The sequence below is a fragment of the Amblyomma americanum genome, chromosome 5 (genome assembly GCF_052857255.1).
Source record: "Amblyomma americanum isolate KBUSLIRL-KWMA chromosome 5, ASM5285725v1, whole genome shotgun sequence".
Lineage (NCBI taxonomy): Eukaryota > Metazoa > Arthropoda > Arachnida > Ixodida > Ixodidae > Amblyomma > Amblyomma americanum.
This window is the reverse complement of record NC_135501.1, coordinates 57592801-57616053: the sequence shown is the minus strand read 5'-3', so window position 1 is coordinate 57616053 and position 23253 is coordinate 57592801. Positions and strand designations below refer to the sequence as shown.

Sequence of the window (23253 nt, the reverse complement as noted above, 5' to 3'; positions counted from 1 at the left end):
GCGTTATTCGTGCTTTCGCCCACCAAGCATTGTACACAAACATTGCCCAGCTAGTACCGGGCACGTGGATGTTATATTTCTCATCTTCTTAACAATGTGTGCCAACCTGTGGAAATAGGGAATTACCTGCCTGTTCGCATCGTGCTTCCCTTGAACGTATGATGCCCAGCAGAAGCAGTCGGCCGAACTAGGCGCTTACTGAACAGGCGGCGAGTACGAGCTGCATCGGATGGACCACACGTGACAGTGTGGGGGGTCACGCCGTGATTGTGTGGCTGCAGAGATTGCAAGGACTGATGACCTTTATAATGTGCTTCAATAACTTCACACAGTGGCACGGCAGCATCAGAGTTCGGATTCCAGTGGGAATAACGGAGCACACCACGCCGGTGATAAAAAGGGGCGTCATGCTCTCGCTGAGATGATGCCGCTGCGAGCTGACATCTTGTGGATGTGCGTCAAAAGTTTGGAGCCGAGGATTGGGTGATGCACGTCGGCGGTGAGGTCAGTCCGCTGAAGCGTGCCCCGCGGTCCTATGTCAAGAGTGATGGAATGAAGGCCATATGTGGCGATGATGTTGAATTCGCCGCAAGGAGCGTAGGTCCTCTTGAATTGGAACTGCGGTCAGCCTGGGGGACACCAGCACACTGACCTCGGCACTCATATGGACGAGGAAGGGCAGGCCGGAAATACTGTCCAATACCGAGAAAAGGCACCATGTTGAGGAAACAGTCACATACCGCCGTGAGTGACTACACTTCGCATTTCCCGACCAGCGGCACGGTGAAATGCACTTGCGGGCGCTGTGCTGGAAGTTACGGTCACACCAGCAATGAGGCGAGCCTAGAGGACTGCGTGTACGGGTGCCGTTTGGAGAACAGGAATGGCGAGGAGGCCATGCGGAGGGTCCCTTCTGACCATGTAGGACGTTCAAAGGGCGTCGCCGAGAGCTTTTCAATCCGAGCCTATAATCTGAATATGGCGGATGGCTCGGGCGTAGAAGACAGGGCGGCGACCGAGGGAGAACCTGGTGAATTCTATCGGCTAACACGGCAAGACGGTCGAGAGTCGTGTCCCCTAGAGCAACCAAGACGAAGTGAACGGACAGCGGAAAACGCGGCACAAACACTTCCCTCAACAGCGTACCTTTGGAGTCGACGTTGCTCTTGCCTGGAAGGTGCCACACGCTGTTGAGTAGCCAGGAGGGTCGGCCATCGCTCAGCTCTTCGCTAGTGAGGAGGTACCGGAGGCGCACGCGCTCGATGCCGCGGTGTGGTCCAGAATGCTCTGCTTAAGAAGCTGATATGTGGTATCGCCCACCCGACCAGCGACGGCGTTCTCCGACTCATGAACCGGATCAGGAGAGAGGTAACAAGGTGGTGAAACCGAGAGGTATCGGAGGTGAGGCCAAGGCGGTGGAACACGGCATGGGTCCGGGTGAACCGGGCCTTGAAAAAAATTTGGCAATGCCTAGTCCACTGTTGAGCTCAAAGCGCGCCGGCGGCAGAGGCCAGCGAACGAAATCCGGCTTTGCGTCGATGGTGGTGGTGGTAAATGCGTTTTTAGATAAAGAGCTTTGCGCCCCTCGAACTAAGAGGGCCCCACTGGAGTCGCCAATTTCCGCTCGTTAGCGAGCCGCTCACGCTTGTGCACGTGGACTGTTCAGTCAAGCTCGGGATTTGCTGCGATGGTCGCCACTTTTCTTTGTTTTCTCATCAAGCTTGCTAAAAGGAGCACATCTACAAGCGAAATGGCGGTCTCATGATGCCGATTGTCTCCGGAGCCTTGCGCGTTACGACCAGCAACGGCCGAGTGGACGTCATTTTTGTCTGCTAATTGCCAAACAACAGGCTCAGAGGGAAGAAAGCCGCATTTGAAAGGGGACAAATTCAAGCTCTAGCTAGCAGTGCGGAGCTACGATCTCTTTTGCGGCAGTGATACATAGCGTAGACATTCCAGTCCATGCTGGTGTGAGATGCACTTCGCTTCGTGAAGTCTCAGATTGAATGCATGCTGATACACGGAGAACGTAAGTGTCGTTCACAACGCAGCTTTTCCAGCAACATGCTGTATATTGATGTGCCTGGGAAAAGGCTATACCAAAATACACATTCATAAACCGATTGTAAAAGTATATCTCGCTGCAGAGTAGAAATGTACGGCGTAGACGTGTTCACATTTCCGTCTTTCCTGACTGTATTTTCTAACACAGGGTTTGGATCGGAGGGAACTTAAAAGAGAAGCCAGGCGGCTATGCAGGTCACAAAAACGTCTGCGCTTTTCTTTTTCAAGGAGACCGTAAAAATAACGCGTTTTCTTCTCAAAAGAAGCATTTAAGATGAGCAAAGAACATCAACTCTAGCTGACTATGCGGATGAATAACTGCTTACAGCCTGTCAAGTTGGCGTTCTTCAGCACAATGTGACCAACAGGGTAAGTGCACATCGCTCGCTTTCTATCTTTTATCATTGTATTCACAAGTAATTTTCGCGCAGTTTGAAAACACGTTTTAGAAAAGTGAAATTCAGAACAATACGCACCCCTGCCCACACATCTTGTGTTCCTATGGAGAACACCACTTTCCTGCACGCACTTTCACTACGGACACAGGGTTTCACTATTTCTATATATAATGTTAAAAGCTGCTTTGCCAACACTGCTATCATTTTTGTGCTCGTACGTTGTACTGCTCTCACATTAGCACATTATTGCCTACTTTGAATGAGCAGTTTCCACGTCATTATTCGGCTACGCTGTGTGGAAAAGGCCTGCTATTTTAGTTTTCTGAGAAGTGAGCCAATGAGCTCATTCCTAAGTCGGCCCCAGATGCCGGTAAATGGCGCAATAGACGTAACAAATCTCTGGTTGGTGGATGGGGGAGCGGCGTAGACGCTATTTTGCCGGCCACAGCGCCACACGTCATTTATTTTGCTGAACTCATGCCCACACAAAAAGGAAAGTACAGTGCCAGGAGTTCGTCGGAAATGCTGACAGTTGAGGTAATTATAGCAGCGTGGTAATAATTTCAAGCAAAGTTCATCATATTATACGTTGAGCTGAATACTTGCACGTTCTTCGGGCAGTACAATGGGCAGAATTGTTTACAACCCTCGAGCCAAAAATCGAGGACCCTGTATCTGTGATTCGTGGCCAAGCGACATAATTATGTCCCTTCATAACAATAGTGCACAGCATTAGCTTTACCATCTGTTAAACGTGCGTGAGGAGGTATTCAGGGTACGAGTTTGAAAACAGTTGAGGATAAGAGCTAATGTTTAATGTCTTACAAATCTGTTATTAGCTGCTGAAATTCCCTTGCTAAGTCAATCATGAGACGAATTTCAAAGTTTGATCAGTGATCTATATAGGCAAGGCAGAACGACGAGTTAAAAATTTGAAGTAAACTAAAGCAATGTTGAACAGTTTCGCAATGGAACAGCAGTTTCCAATAACTAGCGAGGTGCTGAAGGGGGCAAATAAAAGCATAAGTTAGGGCAGGTAGTGACAACAGATCTCGACCACTACCGTGAAATTGATACAATATTAAGAAGGGTGGAGGACTTCTCTCAAGTTCTCTGAGATCATGAATGGCAGTTTACCGGTATCTCTCAAGAGAAAAGTAAAAACGCTGTAGCTTACAAGTACTCACCTATGGTGCAGAAACGCGGAGGCCTAAGAAAATGGTTGACCTTACAATGAGGACAACGCAGCGAGCTATGGAAAGTAAGACGTTAGGTTTACCGATAAGAGAGAGCAAACGAGCGTAGAACAAGATAATGACGTCTAAATCGATTGAAGAAGACGAAATGTACAAGGGCAGGGCATCTAATACAAAGTAATGTGGACCGATAGTTGTTAAGGGTAACGGGCTGGTTTTCAAGAGACGAGAACTGTGGCAGGGGGCGGCAGAAAATTAGGTGGGCGGATTAGATTAGAATTTTTAAGGCGAAAAGGTCACCGGAGATGGCACAGGACCGAGTTTATTAATGAGACAAGCGAAAAGTTTCGCCGTGCAGTGGGTGTAGTCAAGTTGATGATAACGATTATGATGCAACGTGGACGGCAAATAATATTCTCTACGACACGGCGTCTACGATCAGGAGGAACATTAAGAAGAGAAGGAAAGAGTAACGAATCATGAACAGTAGATAGCAGGTTTAAACAGAAAAAATTACGCCTTGAGGTACTAAATGTGGTCTTACTCTCTTGAAAATAAGAAAGATCAAGAATATGTTTGAAGTTATCGCCTAAGAGTGGCTGCTTTATCTGATAAACTTATAGCAAACCGGTAATCTTGTTATGTTACCGGCGCAACGTAAGCTTAATAATTTTTAACGTGATAGAGTAAGCACGTTGTGTAGCAAAAATTCCGGCGTCGTCATCGGGATTGTCGGCGTTGTTTACCACAACTAAAAAAATCCGCTAAAAAATTGCAGGGGAGAGCCAAGCACTGACTTAAGGGTATGACTCGATACATAATGGGTTGATGCTCTTATATGCAGAATTCGGAGTTCTGTGTTTAACCATCATAGATTCCTGGAAGTTCTCATACCACTCCGCTCGCAGTGGCACAGCGGTTAAGCGAGGCACCCCTGACCTGCCATGGCTGATGATGCCACCAGTGGGACATGTGCGATCCAGGTTGCTCTTCCCAGCACCCTCTAGTCACCAATCATTATTTTCATCATCATCAGCCTGATTACTCCCACTGCAGGGCAAAGGCCTCTGCCATGTCTCTACGGTTAACCCTCTGTTTTGCCAACTGCGGCCACCGTATTCCCTCAAACTTCTTGATATATTCCGCCCTCCTAACTTTCTGCCGCCCCCTGCTGCACTTGCTTTCTCTTACAATCCACTCCGTTACCATTAAGGGCCAGCGTTTATCTTTCCTTAGCTTTACGTGCCCTTCCCAAGCCATTCCCTTCTCTTGCATTCGAAAACGATGTCTTTAACCCGCGTTTGTTACCTCACTTATTCTGCCCCCGCTTCTGGTCTCCTAAAGTTACACCTATCATTTTTCTTTCCATAGCTTGCTGCGTTGTCCTTAATTTTAGCTGAACCCTTTTCCGTAGTCTCCGCGTTTCTGCCGCGTAGGCGAGTAGCGGTAAGACAAAGGTGTTGTATACTTTTCTCTTCAGGGATACTGGTAAAATGCCATTCATGATCTGATAGAGCCTAACATATGCGCTGTACCCCATTCTTATTCTTCTCTGTCAGAATCCGGATCAGCAGTCACTACCTGCTCTGAGTCACTACCTTTACCACTTCCGGCATCTCGCTTCCAACTGTGAACTGCTGTTCTCTTGCTAGACTGTTGAACATTACTTTGATTTTCTGCGTGTTAATTTTTATACCTACCGCTCTGTTCTGCCGTTGTAACCCATTGATCGAGCATTGCAGCTCATCTCCTGAGTGACTTAGCAACGTAATAAAACCAGCGAATCACAAATTACTTAGGTTTTCACTTTTAACACTTATCCCCAGCTTTTCCCCATTCAGGCTACTGAAGACCTGCTCTAAACACGCGGTGAATAACACTGGCGGGTTCGTGCCCTCCTGCCTGATGCCCTTCCTTATTAGAATTTTATTGCTGATGTTATGAACGGCTATGGTAGCATGGCAGTCATTACAGATATCTTCCAGTATTTTCACATAAGACTCTTCTACACCCTGTTTCCGCAATGCCTGCATGACTGCTGAAGTTACCACTAGTTAAATGCTTTCTCTTAATCAATATATACAGGGGTTGATGACATTCTGCGCTTTTTTATCCCCTGATTGATCGTGTGAATATGGCATATTGCCGGTTGCATTTCACCGAAGATTGCCTGATAATTTCGTTGATTGATTCCTAAGGTTGTCCTAACTCTATTAGCGATCACATTAGTAAATACCTCCTTGTACGCTCGAGGTCATAATGCGTTACGTATACAGGGTGGCTAGTTTTTCTAGCATAATCTCCGCTCTGTAATTCAAGTGATGTGATGTTGCGTGATCCTCACCAGCTGCTTTTCCCCTTTGCATTGCTCCTAAGGCTTTCTCTGCTTCGTCTCTAGTTACTGGTGGGATGTCCCATTGCAGTGCGCTACTCTCCCTTTCATTAAAGGTCTGATTACATTGGCTACTGATTAGATTTGTATAGAATTCATCCGCTACTTCAACTAACTTATCCATATTGCTAATGACATTGCCCTCTTTGTCTGTTAGCCCATGCATATGATTTTTACCTATGCATAATTTTATCTTCGCTATTTTTAGGTTTCCTCCGTTCTTGAGAGAATGTTCGATTTTCTCTATATTGAACTTTCTTATGTCGGCTACCTTGCGCTTATTTATTTGCTTTTACAAGCTCTTCTAGTTCATTTCTTTGCGTAGTGTTAGGTACTTTAATGCGTTTGCGTTTCTTGATCATATTTTTGTCTACTGAGATAGCTTGTCGGTATCCTGTCGAAACATCTATGCCGCCAATTTCTTCTGCGCACTCACTTATGATATCTGTGTGGTTATCATTCATTGTTTGAACATTAAGATTGCCTTCCTCAGTTAGATACCATTAATTTATCTTTTGAGATCATTAATTTATCTGCGACCTACCATGGTGGGCAGTTTGCTCACAACACGGTGGGCAGGTTGTGATCACGCCACACGGTCACGTTCCCTAGGTGGCCCACTTTCCTCGTAGCTTGCTTCTCTGAGGATTTTTTTTCGACTTTTGTCTCACGGTGAATGACGCCGACAACGACACCGTATTCTCGGCGACACGATTTGTTTACCGCTGTCGCGTTAAAATCTAAAGAGAACCAACTTAGGAGGCAGGTGGGGCACCTTGGACACGTAACTTTGCGGCGTTATCACAATCTGTGATAACGCCCTCTAAACTGTGAGCACTCTGCGCACAGTGCAAGTGGCAGCGAACTTAGTCATTGGTCGGGAGAGGTGGCTCGGGAAGAGGAACCGCCGTCGCACAAGCCTCGGCGCTGGCAGCGCCTGCCACCGCATGGCAGGGGCACATCGCTTAACCGCTACACCACTGCCCAACGAGTGGTATGAGGACTCCCTGTGACCTCTGCATGTTAAGTTAAGGAGGACGAATTCTGCATATATGGACAATAACTCCTTAATGCCTTCGCGTCATATCCTTGAGCCGAAGTTCTTATCCGCTGCAGTTTTTTTAAACTGCTCTTTATCTTTCCGTCTTCGATGTCCAGTACTCACACAATGTGTTAAAGGGAAATTCGTTAACCAGTGCGAAGCCTCTTGCATTTTTCGTCCCTAATAAATTAAGCAGTAGAAAAAGTTACAGAAAAGTGCATTGCTTAAGGAGGTGCCGAAACCATGTAGTACCATTTACCCGCCGCGGTGGATCAGTGGTTAGGGCGCTCGACTACTGGTCCGTAGATCCCGGGTTCGAACCCGACCGCAGCGGCTTCGTTTTTACGGAGGAAAAACGCTAAGACGCCCGTGTGCTGTGCGATGTCAGTGCACGGTAAAGAACCCCAGGTGGTCGAAATTATTCCGGATCCCTCCACTACAGCACCTCGTTCTTCTTTTCTCCTTTCACTCCCTACTTTATCCCTTCTCTTATGGCGCGGTTCAGGTGTCCAACGATATATGAGACAGATACTGCGCCATTTCCTTTCCCCTCAAAACCAATTATTATTATTACCATAAATTCGCTCTCTAACACGAGCGGAGAACTCCCGCACTGCCCATCTGACTGTGATTTGTCAAAATAAATCATTGTCGAGAAATCTCTGCAGGCTTTGGCAAAAGATTTAAGATATCAATAATACCAATAGTTTTCTTCAGGCATTATTTCTTCTTTTCTGTCGTTCGTTAGTCGAGCGCGTCACATGAATAAGAGGTAGGCAAGGATCGTCCGGTACAGTATTTATTATAATGCGCCAGTAATAATGCTGCCGTTCAGCAGAAGAGTCGGCGTTCTGAGCAAAACGTTCCCGGAAAAGTAACCTACGCGGGCCACATAGATCACGGGACCTTGTAACGTCATCACAACCTGCCCACTACGTTGTGAGCAAACTGCCCACCGTGACAGGTGGCATAGCGATTGGTCGCTTAGGCTGCTTGAGAAGAGCATCCTGGCTCACGCAAGCCCCACTGGCAGCAGAACGTGCCATTGCACGGTAGTCGCATATGGCTTAATCACTGCATCGTTGCGCCAGGTGTGGTATAAGGACTCCGAACGATCTATGAAGGTGAACTGGAGATTTACTTATTCTGCGTATGCCGACATTAAACAATTGACGCTATCGCTTTTCACGCTTAGTGCGCCGTGCAGCTTTTTTAAAGCGGCCTAGTGCAGAATATGCAATAAACTTGCTGCAAAGCTACAAGAAGAGCTAGTGGGAACAATGCAGTAAGTTTAATATCATTCATATAAGCAGTGGGAAATAAAAATATAAGTAATTAAAAAGAATAAAGAATTTCACTTGCTGTATAAATGTACGAAACACTTTACTGAACGGTCCGTATTTGTACACACAATGTGATTGAATCGCCATTAATAATCAGAACAATGAGGGTCACATATTTGCACTATTGAGCCGAGGATGTATCGCCGTATTATAAACTTGCTGGTAAGGGAAGTGCAATTAAGTGGAAACTACTACCGACTTCCAATTGCTGGCGATGTGTCTTCGTTCCTGTGCTCTTTACCATTGTCGCCTCTTCCACGAGCTAAACGAAGTCCATTTTCGTGCTCCAGCACACATTTTTACCTTTGGCGGTGTTGTGACAACCTTTATCCGCAGATGCTTTGCTTGAGAGGGTTCCAATGGTGGCATATATTCTCACTGAGTACGAGGATTGTTGATCGCTCGTAAGTCCAGTAAACATATCAGCGGTTATGTTCTGCAACTTTGATTTCACTTCTACATTCTGTCGTGCGTACTGTGAGTTTGCTTGACAGTCAGGAGATGGGAAAGGACCGCGTGGTTCATGCAGGCTCGCAGAAAGTGCTTTCATTGGACATTTTGCTCAGTGCCAAGAATAGGGCAGTCTGTGTACGCCACGCAGTTTTCCTGATGCTTGTTGAGCCTTTCGTTGGCTACTAGCGCAGTTTAATCCGCGAAGTTAAGTGACGAAGCAACCTCATTAGCAGCAGTACATCTGATGTAGTTTCTGATTGCTTTCAGTCGATACACTTAAGAAAACTGCGTATAATACAGTGAAACAAAATTTTTTGGCGCTTAAAACCCGCCTTTAATATGTCACAAAAGAGCGTTAATGGGTCCCGGCAGCAGCACCCCTTGCCCAAAACGACACAGACGTGGACTCTGCTACAATAATATGTGAAAGACCAAACGACACACAAATGTCCGCTTTAACCAAGCTGTACAACTGGGCTGCACGTCTATAGCTCTTATGCAAATTGGTTCCAAGTAATGTGCGAACAGGAGCGAAGATAGTGGGCAACATTGTTTCACAGGCGAATGAATATGGACTGATTGTGAAAGACTGTTATTTACAGTCAAGCGCATAGAAGAGTTTTTCCATGAAACGTGGAAACGCGGAAGAGAGTTTTTGTGAAAACTCATTGTGTCTCAAACGGCTCTTTGGTCATCCGTATTTGTGGGCCTAATTTCTTCAGGTTTACTTGGCTGTTCGTTTCTTACTTGTACACTCTTTCGTCCACGCATGCGCCATTCTGTGTATTTCCGATTACAAGGACATTAACATTCGGGGGAGAGCCAACTTGCCAGTGTTACCACAGTTTCCCCTTTAATGCTGTAGTTAAGAATGCTCCTAGTTTTGCAGCGACCGCTGTTCAGCGGCTGGTCCTGGGCTTCGCGTCTTCGTCGCTGTAGTAGTAGTACCAGCTCTAGTATTAGTATGTCTAAGCTCCGGCATACCAGATGGGGGCGTTGACACGGGATCCACTCAGAGGGTGGCTTCTGCGGAGGAGGATAGAGAATGTGGAAGGAAGATGGCACTGTAATAGCGTAGAAGGCATAACCGCTAGGTGGTTACCGAGAGATCCGTCGTGAAGGTGGTTGCCATGGAGGGAGTAGGTAATTCCGGCAGCATAGGAAGGCGCATGGAGCAGAAGGGTCCCTAGAGAATGAGTAGGCATGCTGACAGCGTAGGAAGGTGCAACCGGAGGGTGGTTACCACAAGAACCGTCCAGAACTAAGTTATTATGTAAGGAGGACGGTGTGCAAGAGCAGAGGAGTCTCCAACTTGGTGATGGTTGCAGTGGAAAGGAGAGTGTATGGCGAGAGCAATGATAAGTTCAAATGTGTGGTTGCATGGAAACCGACCCGCCGCGGTGGCTCAGTGGTTAGGGCGCTCGACTACTGATCCGGAGTTCCCGGGTTCGAACCCGACCACGGCGGCTGCGTTTTTATGGAGGAAAAACGCTAAGGCGCCCGTGTGCTGTGCGATGTCAGTGCATGTTAAAGATCCCCAGATGGTCGAAATTATTCCGGAGCCTTCCTCTACGGCACCTCTTCTTCTTTTCTTCTTTCACTCCCTCCTTTATCCGTTCCCTTACGGCGCGGTTGAGGCGTCCAACGATATAAGAGACAGAAACTGCGCCATTTCCTTTCCCCAAAAACCAATTATTATTATGGAAACCACCCGGAGGGTAGTGACCATTGAAGGAAGACGCTATGGCGAGCGCATAGGAATGCGTAACCGTAGGGTGGTTGCCCGCGGATTCATCCGGGGTGTGGTCACTGTCAGTTGAAGGAGGAGGAAGAGTATGGCGACAATGGAGGAATGTAGCTAGGTCTATCTGCACCAGCTGCAGCGAAAAGCGCCGCCCATGGAGAGGGTCACAGGTGGCACCGCGGGCCTAGAGTGGCGAATAGGAGGGAAGAACTGATAGAAAAACGAGTACTTGTGGAAAACAAATCAGCGCCATCTGGATGCGTACAGATGTTGAGCCGTTCTCATATCCTCTGCCTGAACATAAAACAAAAAATAAATTCGTTCACAGGTGTCACTAAACGCCAAATTGAACAGTGTTAACGCTCATGTGAATTTGTCTCACTTTTGGGGCAATCTCCATTATTTATCCTTGTCATGTTTAAAGCAGGAATGCATTTACAAATATAATTTACTTCTTGCCGTCTAGAGATTTCTATGCATCGGTCAACACCACTTGAATTCTTGACAAAATGACAAACACAAAATTCACACCGACGCAAGCAGACAGTGATGCCGTGTGTTCTCTTGGCATGCGGGTCGTAGAAATGTATGCAAAATGTACCTGCTCAAGTACTAGCTGTATATTGGTCCGATATGAACATAAGAGCGTAATTAAAATTGGAGGGTACACTTAAGCTCCGCCTGAAATGTATGACGGTAAGCGTAATGGGTGCGAACGGCAGATTCTCTTGGTCAAGCTCCTGCTTTTTCGGGATAATATGTGCTTCTGTGGCCTTCAAGGCGACTTGCTGTCCCAGGCGACGGCGGATGACGCGGTGTCTCTGCTGATTTCTCTGGTTAGCAGCGTGGACCGCACATATGAGCGTTGCTGCAGTGTTGATCTCCCCTGAGAGTTCCAGGAGTCATTCAGTTTTTCCAACACGGATGGCATAGTGTCCGACGGTAGCTACAGCGAGGTTGTAAGTCGGCGTCCGAAAAGGAAGCTCTCTAGAATCTCGAAAGAGTGTGCGCCCAGTGTGAGTATGAAGCGGCCTAAAGCCGAGTGTAAGCACGAAGAAGATTAGCCAGCCTAGTGTCAGCAAGAAAGCAGTTAACGAAGCCAATGAAGCTGCGCAATCTCCCTTACACGATTTCATACATTCCTGTCGAAGGTTTAGGGAATATCAACTCCATCAACAGGCACACTTTGACTCTTCTTGAACGACTGGTTCTGGGCTAAGTCAAAAAAGAGCGTAGTCAGGCGCGCAGGAACATTCTCTCTGTTGATATCTCCAACCGGGCCACCCTGGACTAGTTGAGGTTCGTGTCAGTTCTTGGCAACATACGAGTCCGCTCGGTCTTCCCTCCTGTACTTAATAATACTGCTGGTGTGATTTCCGACGTGGACATAGCGATAAAGGATATGACGCAACTTCTATCTTGCCCTGCTCGCATAACTGACATCCATCATTTTGGCCAATCACGGTGTGTCAAACTATTGTTCGAGGGTACTATTTGACCATCTCATGTGAGAGTGGGTTTTGTGAGGCATCCAGTGCGTCAGTATGTACCCCGACCGCTGCTGTGCCGAAAATGCCAAAAGATTGGACATGTAAGTGCTGCGTGTACGAACACGAAAGCATGCCCGCGTTGTTGTGGAGTTCACGAGGGACCTACATGTACGATTAAAGCTCCAATTTGTGCCAACTGCAAAGGACTGAGTAAATTTTCTTGATTTGTCCTTTTTCTTGCACCTGGGCTGCGTCTTTCTTGACAGTTTCGTGAAGGGAAGGCTAGTCGCACCTGAAGTGCTCCGTCAGTGACGGGGTAATGATGACTTGCGGCGGCGGGAGCTGACGAGAAAATGAAGTTAAGCTTAACACACGACACTTACAAAAACAGTATATTTACAGAGTTGCAAATAAAAAGGAAGTGGCTAACAAGGATATCTTCCCTCCTCGACATACCCGAAGATGCAGAGCATCTAAACCTAACCCAGAACGACGGATTGGGCTCCTGGACTCGGTTTTAAACCCTATGGAGCCCCTCTCGCACTTAGGAACCATCCTTCTGCAGCAAGCCTCGACACGATTTGTGGCTTGCTGTGTGCTGCCCTCTTGAGCTCAGACCATATTAAAAAGTGTTTTCGAAAACAGAAAATAAAGACAAGTAATTAAATTATTTGCAAACTGCGATGCAGAGAGCGACCTCCACAAAAGCGATTAGCTCTTCGAATCGCGCGTCCCGCCCTACAACCTTGATAGTGCATGCCAAACCCTCTCAAGGTAAGAACGAACAAACAAACAAGAACGACCACGGAGACTCTTTCCGCAGGGCTTAATCCGGCGCCTTCCTAGAACAACCACCTATGACCCCGCGTTTGAGACATTCCAAAGAGCCGGTAAGGTATCGTGATGCAGTATCCCCCAGGAAGGGAAGGGAGGGGGGTTCTTTGTTGCGGCCCGCTGCTGCCAGCGGAGTCTTTAAACGGAATGTGGCCTTGGTAGGAAGATGTCCCGGTTTACAGGCACAAAGACCTTGACCTTTTGACGAACCGTTGAGGACCGGCCACATGGTGATGTCTGTCACCGTCCACCCTTCCTACATAGGCAAATATGTCGAAGGAGTGCTGTATTTCTTCCCACAGTCCCACGCACCAGATGCTGACTCATCGACCCGTATAGAATCCATGTGGCACCCTCTAGGGAAATTCCGAAGGCGGAAAGAGGAAGATCTTGAAGAAAACGGTGAGAGACCATTCTACTCACCGAGAAGCAGCAATCGCCGTACGTCGCTCGAGAAGCAGGACACAGAACAGGGAGAAGAAATTGAATTTAATAAATGCAGTAAGAACGCATCATGAGAAACGAGACCGCTGTGCAGCGCAGAAGCCACCGCCTCCAGCTCCGCAAGGTCCAAGTGTGCCAACCACCCAGGAGCACACTGAAGAGTAACCACCTCTACCATCACGCACTGTATGCCTTATGACATGTCCACATGTCCGTCCGCCGGATGTGTCTACAACAGATGACCAAATCAGGGTGATGCTGAAACAACTGATAGGCACCTCACGACTGATAAATGCCCGACTGGACACGCCGATTGCTAAGGCTGCTGTCCAAATTTTTGACGATATTGAAGCAGTGCTTGCCGCTGTTTAATAGCAGTCAGAAATCATGGCCGAGAGGCTGTGCGCTAAAAAGACGTTCAGAGGAAAAAGGAGTGGAGAAGGCAGGAAAGAAGCGCAACATTTAATTTAATAACGACAAAAGAAGCCAGGCATGCTCATATATCCGTTGTTATCTTTAGTCGAGCTGCATGAAATAGCGTGAACCTAGCAACCAAACAAGAGAAAAGGGGCAATGGGGCACGTCTAAGTTAGATTATAAAAAACCCAAGAAGGTGAACATATCAACACGTGCCGAGGTATGGCAAAAAAGCATTCACATGGGCTAACGACAATGCACAACAACATGAGAATACAGAGCTGCATGAAAGTTGATACCTAAACAAAGAAGTGCATAACAACATGAAAATATGCATAAAATGAAAAAAGTCTGACAATGAAAAGAAAGAAGAGAGATGAGGAAAATCGTGTAAATGATGGCAAAAAAATATAAACGCACATTAAAAATTCTAACATCAAACTAAAACAGAGTAGCGAACGTGTTAAAAGAATAGATGTAACCATCCAAAAAAGATAGTACATTCCTAGAAATGTGCATTGAAGGCGTGATAACGCACTTGTCTTTTATTAGGTCAATGAAAAATGCCTCAGTTACTTGTCTCTCCGTCTTGTCCTGAGCTTTAGCTGGAACGTTAGTTTCATTAAACGCGGGGTAGCAGTTTTGGCAACTGCTGCAGTGTAAGGGAAGGTTACCTCCAAATTAGAGACCGCTAGGGGGCCGGCGAGTGCGAACGCGCTTCGCATCGGCTCTGTACAAGCACGGCGATTTCGTCCGAATTTCGACCCACGCAGTGCCCATCTCTTCACTTTCCCGTTCGCAAAGATGAGCGCTACCATCTGTTCAAATTTGGTGGCCGTCGGTCCCTCCTAAGTGGGCCCGCGGGCCGAAAACCGCCCTTTCCCGATCAGCTGCGGCACTAGGCTTCGCGCCACTGTGCGCTAAGCTTGAGCCGCTTCGACCTCCCCTAAATCGACAGTATGGAGGTCCGAGTGATCGGAGAGACCATCAACCCAAAGCACTATGATCTCAGGGACGGGAACCATCTCCAGAGCTTACCCGCCCGTCAGAAAGGAGCACCGAAAATCCAGGACCAGGCGAACGCCACCACCGGCTCACGACCTGCCGATTCCGTACAGCAAGCGTCCCAGCTGCGCGCGACGCGTCTCGCGGCTCAAAGGTCGCTACGCCAGCCGCGGTTGCCTGAGGATGCCTACAAGATAGGGTTTCGTTCACGGCGGACTTACCTTAAACGACTTCAACCGCGCCAGCTTCGCCTGGCCCTGATAACTGTAGCCAAGGACCTCCAAGCCCCAGACGCCACCAACTTGCGTATCCACCCCATAAACAACACCTGCACGATGAGTACCCCGCATAAAGCCGACGCGCTACGCCTGGTCGCCATCAAACAAATCTCCATTCGAGCCCAAGCCTACACCGTCACCGCCTACATTGCCCCCCCCCCCCCCCCCCGGATGGTGCAGTAAGAGGAGCAATCACTAGCGCTTACTGGGAAGAAACCCCAGCACAGATTCTGGAAGACCTTATCACGTGCAACCCTGGCGTCCCGATCATTGATGCACGCCGCATGGGACAGACCCGTTCGATCTTCATCACCTTCCGGGCGGGTCCGGTGCCCCGAACCATCTCCTACGGAGTCGGACTCCACAGCTGCACATTATATAGAGGACACCTGGACGCTTGCACAAACTGTAGAAAACCAGGGCATCGCGCAGATGTGTGTACCCTTCAGTGTACGCACAACTGTTCAAGATGCGGTATCCCGCACCCCCGAGAGGACACCCCGGCGTGCACCCCAGCCTTCATACTCTGTGCAGGCGCCCACATTAGGGGAACTAAAGGTTGCAAAGCGAGGGGACGCCGCTCACCGCCCGTTTCACCGTAACAGCACATCTCCCGCACACCGGAGCGAGACGCGTACCGCGCCAGCGTTCGTGGCTCCAGCAAGTCTCGCTCATCGTCTCGTCGCCGCCAGTACCAACAGACTCCACAACTTTCCTGGGCGGACAGAGTAGCAGGCAACAGACTCAAAGCTACCAGCAAGCCCTCACTTCCCCCGCCTACACAGGTGGACCCCTTCACCGGGAGCTCCAGGCGCTGCGAGAGGAGGTGAGTCGTCCTACCTCTCTCATCAAGACCCCAACGCCACCCCTCTACCGCTTCCGCCAATAGTCCCTCCCAAGCAACCCACGCTGCTACCTCAAACACGCACTGAAAACATGGAACAATCGGACTCCGAAACCCACACCTCATCCCCACCCAAGAAAAAACGCACAACTGAGCAACCACCCGTCACCCATACTTACCTTCAATCCCTAGAGGCCCGCATGGACGCTAAACGCGTCGAAATGAACGCGTTTATAGAGGCAAAATTCAATCACCTCATCAACCACCATTCCCAGCGCTTCGAGCAACAAATTGAAGCGGCATTTACGCGCATGGTCCACACCCTTGAGATGAGCCTTGCACGGTACGACACCCACCTCCAAACAATAGAGTAGGCCCTTCCCTCGCTGCACGTACCCAATCCCCTTATCAATCCCGCCCACCTACCCCACAGAACCCCCTACCCAACCCACCTGCCCTCACCCCACCCAAGCTACAGTATGGTGGGGCGACCATAGCATCCTAGAGCGCTGGAAAGGGCGAAAGCTCAATCGGGCTCTTAAAAAGCAGCTAGCCGCACTGCAAACACAAATTACTGAGCAATCTGAGGAGCTCTTCCGATCCAACTGGGGACAGATTTGCGATAGTATGGCTGGAAATATGTCCTTCAAACGCAGTTGGAAACTCCTCCGTCACTTCATTGACCCCACGCAATCCAAAACAGCCGCACAACACCACGTCACAGGTCTTATACACAGGACCGACCTTTCTCCCGACGCACTCATCGACACACTTGGGAACAGACATACAACTCCAGGTACCTCAAACCCCCTGCACCCCTATGCCGGCTACCAGAATGCCAATCTCGGCGCGGAGATTACGGAAGCAGAAATGCAGAAATCAGAGCGGCCCTCCAGATTCTCTGCTCTAACTCCACTCCAGGAGTTGACCGCACCTCCAATAGCATGCTCCGCAATTTGGACGATCAGTCACTTGCCCAGCTCACGGTGTACTTCAACAGATGCTGGCATGCTGGATTGCCCTTCCGCAATCCTGGCGTCACGCCAAAATCTTATTCATACCCAAGCCCCACAAACCCCTCACACCTGCAAATATTCGTCCCATCTCACTAACATCATGCCTGGGCAAGCTTTATGAGCATGTCGCACTCGCCCGACTCACCCAACACATGATGGAGCAAGACCTCTATCCGCACAGCATGGTGGGCTTCCGTCCCCACTTGTCGGCACAGGACGCCATGCTCCAGCTCACACAGGATATTTCTGACTCTCATACCGGGCCACACAAAAGCTGTCCTCGCCTTGGATCTCTCCAAGGCCTTTGATCGCCTAGAGACCATCAAGCGATCATGGTGGCGCTCTCCCCCTTTAACATAGGTTAACGTATTCACACCTATATTCAAGCATTCCTTACTAACCGCAAATCCTAAATTCACTTCGGTCCCCACACATCCCTCCAGTACACCCTTAGTGGGATTGGCACCCCCTAGGGATCTGTGCTCTCCCTTTCCTCTTCAATTTCACACTCATTCCTCTTTCCGCAACAAAAAACCATCCCTCACCTTCGGCATACACTCTATGCTGATGATATCACTCTATGGACCACCCATGACAGTGATGTAGACATAGAGACTACTCTGCAGTCGGCAGCTTCCCTTACTCAAACACTTGCGGGGAGTATCGAACTCATGCTCTCTGGAGAAATCGGAGCTCCTCATAACTCCGCCCCACAACCCGAAATTGCCCCGCAGCCCCCATAACCGGGACACTGAAAAACGGGTACATCCCGGAGGTACACACTCTCCGTGTACTAGGCCTCCACATCCAGAACAACGGAAAAACACTCTCACCATCCAGAAACTCAAGCATACGGTATTGATATCCCACCTATTCCGTCGACACCACCAGAGCATTAAGGAGCATGACCTATGTCGTCTCATTCATACCTTCTTCCTCAGCCGCTTTCTCTTCACGCTCCCCTACCTGGAACTCCAGGGCACTTAAATCTCCACCCTAGAGGCCATGATCAGAACAGCATTTAAGACAGCACTACACCTACCCCTAAATACCTCAATCTAAAACTCCTCAGTCTAGGCCTACACAACACGATAGGTGAGCTTATCGAGGCCCACCGACACACACAATACATACGTCTCGCGAGAGCCACACCGGCAGACACATCCTACACACCCTCGGTATCAGGATACCAGCCACGGATCTCACACAGTTCCAGGTCCCTCACCACATTCACCGCGGACTACTTATTAAACCTCTCCCCAAAAACATGCACCACACCTACCACGAACCCCGTCGCAGAGCTCACCCGCGGGCGCTCCACAAACACTATGGCATGGAACCGGATGTCGTGTGGGTGGATGCTGCATGCACAGGCGAGAACGTGATTGTAGCCATCACAAACCCCTCCCTACAACCGATTGCCACCCTTCACATATCTCCCACTGCCACTTCGGAGGAGACTGAAGAGGCCGCTATTGCCTAAGCCATCACGCGCACGGAGGCCCGGTATATGCTATCGGACTCTAAAACTGCCATACTAAATTTCGCCCGCGGGAGGGTTCACGTCCCTGCATTTCGCATACAGAACTCCCTCGCCGCACACACACCCGCCCAGCGATATGGAGCTCTTATGGGTACCTGCCCACTCCGGGAATCCCGGAAACGAGGCTACCAACGCTTTAGCCCGAGGTTCCCTCAACCGGGCACCGGCGGCCTCCGATCTGGGGTTCTCACGGGAGCGCATGCATTCCTTCAGTGAACTGACGTACGTCTGCAAAGCCGAGCGTCGGCTGTACCCCCCACCCCTTCCCTCCCTCGATAATTATCACCAGACACTTTGGAGGCGGCTCCAAACACGCACCTTACCGTCCCCTTATATACGTTCGCTCTATCACCAAGTCCACACAAACCCCTCCTGTACCCTCTGCCACCACCCCAAAGCCACTGTCGATCATATCCTTTTCCTCTGCCCGGTGGAACCTCCCCCGCGGGGCCTGGAGCACCTTACCACTTGAGAGGCTTGGGAGACCCTACTGCGCTCCGAGCACCCGGCCGAGCAAGCCATCACCATAGGCCGGGCTGCCAGCGTCATGAGCCTCCGGGACATGAACGTTTGAGTGCAGTGGGGCCGTGCGGGGTCTCAAAGACCTGCGTGTCTTAATCTTCTCTGTGTCTAATAAACTTTCCACCACCACTACCGCCAGATTTGCTCTCCAGGGTGACGTGATTGCGGGCGCGCTCATTGATACATTTGCCGGTTTGCCCCCCCCCCCCCCCCCCCCCCTTCCAACACTTTGCCGCACGGCAAGGGAGTCTCATACACAACATTTGCAGTGCTTTGTGTGTACACGGTGTTATGCTTGGTATCACATGCCTTATTAACACGCTTCTTGGTCACCATCGGACATAGTTTCACGAGTTTGCAGGGAACCGAAAAAACTAGATTAACTCTGTGACGAGCCGCAACTTTCTTCATATTGTGCGAACGACCGTGCAAGTAAGGCATTACTTTCGCAGGTTCCGGTTCTGTCTCACGTTTAGCATGGTCATATTTTTTCAATTTTTTGCAAAAGGTTTTCAGACATGCCAGTGACCGGATGGGCTGGGTAACCTGCAGATAAAATTCGACCAGTCTGGGAGTGCAGGCTCTCACCTGTCTTGTGGCACAAGATTTTTCTAATGCAGATTTCATGCAAAGAGATATTATACCACGCTTTTCCAGCTTGGAGTTGACACTATCATAGGACTTTTAAAAGTGACTTCTTTGAGCGCGGCAGATAAGCACAACACACAAGCCCATTTCTAAAAATAAGCTGTAGGTAAAGAAACTGACGTCGATCATTATCTGCACGTTCATGCGTGAATTTCAGACCTCTCGATAAAGAATCAAAGGCAGTGAGAGTTTGGTTTACAAGTGTATCTGCGGCACAGTGTAGGTAAATTGTTAGTTTATATTGTCGGTCATCATAAAATTCGTGGAGTCTTTTTCTTCAACCTTAAGCTGGGACGTGCACACAAATAAACTCTCCATAAAACGATTCTCAATCGCTGGTGTAGTATCACGCTGTCGCAGCTGGCTTCCATTATCAGTCAATCTTCAAATATATAATGCCCTAGTTAGCTTTCACTTAACATATTGTTCTATAGTTTGGAGCACAACCACAAAACGTAATTTAAACAAGCTTGCAGTTATTCAGAAGAAGATTGTCCGTTGCATCGCAAATATTATACCTATGCTATCTTGAAAGGAATCATTTTCATCCCTTAGCATTATTCCCATAGATAAGCTATACGACTTTTGTTTATTAAAAGCAGCTTGCTACTCCTCCCCACAACTAAAGAGCACTAGAGCTTCGTTGGCGTCTTTAAAACAGTGTAATACATGTTCAAACATAAACAAAAGAAACACAGACAAGTGGGCAATTGCGCGCTTTCCCACTTTCTTCAAATATCAGTCCTTGACCCATAACCTTCCTGTTGCGCTCAGCAAATATTATTCTATTCACGAACGCAGTGCCAAGCAGATGCATTCCTTTTTGGTAATATATGATTTCTACTGCTATTTTGTTGTTTTAGCAATATTTCATATTGAATTGCACATTGATGTTGTTACTCTTTTGTTGTTGTTCTCTTTGCGTGAGACCTGTTTTGTGATATGCATCATGTATGCTAAATGCTGTGTGTATGCTACGGAAATAGTATAGATTAATTTCGTTTGTGAACTTTTTGGATGAATGTTTATTTATGTATTTTTTTGTAAACACACGCTATTGCCATGTATTAGGTCTCCTGGGCATAGTCAAGCTGATAGCTTTTAGCTCAGGAGACCTTTCAAATTTCTGGAAAAATAAAATATGTATGTATGTATGTATGTATGTATGTATGTATGTATGTATGTATGTATGTATGTATGTATGTATGTATGTATGTATGTATGTATGTATGTATGTATGTATGTATGTATGTATGTGTGTGTGTGTGTGTGTGTGTGTGTGTGTGTGTGTGTGTGTGTGTGTGTGTGTGTGTGTGTATGTATGTATGTATTTATGTATCTATGTATGTATGTATGTATGTATGTATGTATGTATGTATGTATGTATGTATGTATGTATGTATGTATGTATGTATGTATGTATGTATGTATGTATGTATGTATGTATGGGGATCTGCGGCCACTGGTGGCACGTGTTAAGTTGCTCCTGCTTTGTTGTAGGTATCCAGCTCCTGCCGAGTACGTCATCGCCTTTGCCGCTGCCAGTCAGCAGCACATCAGTTCAGCAATCTGCGCCTTATCGACCTGCAAACTAGCCCTTGGTGGTGACAGCGGCGCTGCCGTCGTCTCCGTGACGTCATCACTGCTGACTGCGCCACCTGGATACATAAAAGGAACGGACAGCCCCCGGACCCTTGGGATCTGCGGCCACTGGTGGCACGTGTTAAGTTGCTCCTGCTTTGTTGTAGGTAGGGTTCTGTCTTTTTCTTTGTAGCTATATTTGTTAGTACATTGTGGCCGCTGATCCCGTTCTGGTCTGTTGGATGTTTGCAACTTGTAAACGCACCTTGCAAAATGGGCACTGATGTGAACACGTACCGCGCTCGCATTGGCACCTTTCTACCATCTTCACATCGCTGCAGTACATTAACCGTCCAAAGAAATACCGTTTCCGCGCTACTTCAAGCTCTTCTACCGCGACCTTCTTATGTACTAGCATCTGTATGCTTAGCGCTGCTCCTCCTTTCTGCTGGAGACATTGAGGCCAATCCTGGACCTGGAAAGGTAGAGGACGTTCTTAACTTGCTGAAAGACTTTATTGCTGAAAACGACCAAAATTTCAAAGGCTACGACAGCCACGTTGGAAGAAATCAAGCGCGATGTTGTTGACATTAAATCACGGATTGATGTCATTGAGCAGAATATGGGTGGCGTGTCCGGCATTAAAGAAAATGTCTGTTCTGTTCATGGGGCGATTACTGAAGTCAAATCTGTAGTTGCAAGCACAAGCAATGATCTTGGAAATGTAGTTGACGATCTTAACAATAGAATGAGGCGAAACAACCTGTTGGTAAAGGTCATGCCTGAAACAGAAGGCGAAGAGTATGAAAATACCGAAAGCAAAATACTGGAATTCATTTCCACCCACCTAAAAGTTAAGCTGGATGCAAACGACATTGAACGAGCCCACCGCATCGGCCGGCGTCGCGATGATTACAAGCGTCCAATCATCATCAAGTTCCTAAATTTCAAGGTAAAGGAAGAAGTACTACGGAATGCTTTCAACCTAAAAGATGTCGTGCCCAAAATGTGGTTGGAAGAAGACTTTTCACCCAAAATCCAACTACAACGAAAAAAACTGAGGGATTATGCAAAAAGTATTTGGGAGGAAAATGAGCGATTTACTATTCGGTTTAATAAGCTGCAGTTGCGTGGTGCAACCTACAAATATGACCCCGCTTTGGAACAAGTTGTGAAGGTACTCGAACAAGAAGCGCGCAGTCCTAAATGACCGGAAATTCAAAGCAAGTGGTCATCCGGCAAGCTTCGAGAAATTTCTGTGCTTCTTGCAAACTTCCGCAGTATTGTTCCTAAACTTGACACCGTGAAAGGCATAATTGTTACGTGCTCTCCAGACATCATTCTTGGCACCGAGACATGGCTAACGCCCGACGTTTCGAACAGCGAACTATCACTTCCTGTGGACCTAACTGTTTTTCGAAAAGACAGGAAAGAGGGTAGGGGAGGAGGCGTAATGATCGCCATACGGAGCGATTTTCAGCCATGTCCCGTCGCCTTTGAAACGTGTCTTGAGCTGCTGTGGGTCATGGTTCGGCTCAAAGGTGTCACATATGTCATAGGTGCATGCTACCGGCCTCCAAACTGTCTTCCCGATTTGGTCGATCACCTGCAGGATGCACTAGAATACATTTTCGCTACATACCCCCAAAGCATTGTACTGTTAGGAGGCGACTTCAATTATTCCGCTATTAACTGGAAAACGTCATCTGTCACTTCCAGATCGAATCGCCATGAATGTTCCCGCCTGCTTGATACAATGACAGCGTTTCATTTAACTCAGCTGGTACAGGAGCCCACCCGAGGTGATCACGTTCTAGATCTGTTATTTACAAACCTTCCTACTCATTCCCGCACCTACGTACTCGAAGAGATAAGCGATCACAGATTCGTCCACAGTTTAGTACCCATGTACGTTCCTGCCAAGCATATTACGACCAAATGCATCCTAAACTACCCGAAATGCGATCATGCAAAAATAAACCGCATGCTAAGAGACTTT

General features: G+C 48.1%; 1 protein-coding gene across 1 annotated transcript in view; it reads left to right on the top strand.

Annotated features, from left to right (window-relative positions):
- The first annotated feature begins 2383 nt into the window (after positions 1 to 2383).
- The window catches only part of LOC144133899 (uncharacterized), a 47714-nt gene continuing 26844 nt past the window's right edge, over positions 2384 to 23253 (top strand). Inside the window, exon 1 of the mRNA XM_077666959.1 lies at positions 2384 to 2433. The gene's annotated coding sequence lies outside the window, so the exon portion shown is untranslated. The remainder of the gene's footprint in view (positions 2434 to 23253) is intronic.